This window comes from Aplysia californica, unplaced genomic scaffold (assembly GCF_000002075.1).
Source record: "Aplysia californica isolate F4 #8 unplaced genomic scaffold, AplCal3.0 scaffold01282, whole genome shotgun sequence".
NCBI classification, from domain to species: domain Eukaryota; kingdom Metazoa; phylum Mollusca; class Gastropoda; order Aplysiida; family Aplysiidae; genus Aplysia; species Aplysia californica.
The window spans coordinates 45,723-46,550 of record NW_004798552.1 but is presented as its reverse complement, the minus strand read 5'-3'; positions in this window follow the sequence as shown (position 1 = coordinate 46,550).

Here is an 828-nt window from a genome sequence, read left to right as displayed (position 1 = left end):
GGTTTTAGTAAGTGTTTTACCGTACTTGCAACCCACTAAGGTCATATAAATGCCGAAGATTAGAGGTGGTAGGCTTCAATAAGAGAGCAACAAACACAAAAAAGAAGGCGGATCGAAAGATACGAACGATAGCTGTTTGGTAGGGAAAAATGAGCGAACCAAACGTACGAGAGCACCGGCCAACCACCCACTAAGACAATTAACACGAATTCCCATCAATTCACCCAGAAAAGTTAAGTACCTGCTTGTGAATGGAGAGAGATAGATAGATAGATAGATAGAGAGAGAGAGAGAGAGAGAGAGAGAGAGAGAGAGAGAGAGCGGAAGATCTTGTCAGTATGTTGGTGTTTTTTTAGAGCCTATAAATGGCAGCTTGCACTGTATACTTCCCAGGAAGTTGAGATTGTTTCAGAATGCTATCAGGTCTGCAAGAGTAGTTATTTCGATTGTAAGTAAAGCGTATTATAGTAGAGCTTGCTGCTGAGAGGGAATTTGCGCTATAGATCTACAAATCGTGGCCTCAGAACTGTTTTGTCCAAAGTGCCTCTTATTAAATAATCAAGTTTACTTTTGGACAAAATTATAGTTATAGTGAAGGGAGGACGAAATGCTGTCTGTTGTTAAATAAAAGTAGTCACCCCCTCCCCTAAAAACCAAAACCAAAACCAAAACCATTCTATAAAAAATGGTCAAAAGATGGGAAGGTGCCGATTTCTTGGATTGTATTACTTTGACGAGCACCTCAATTCATCACGATGCCGCACATATTTTTTTCCAGCACACCTCACTTATCGTCTCAGTCTATACTAACTAACCACTCCCACTCCC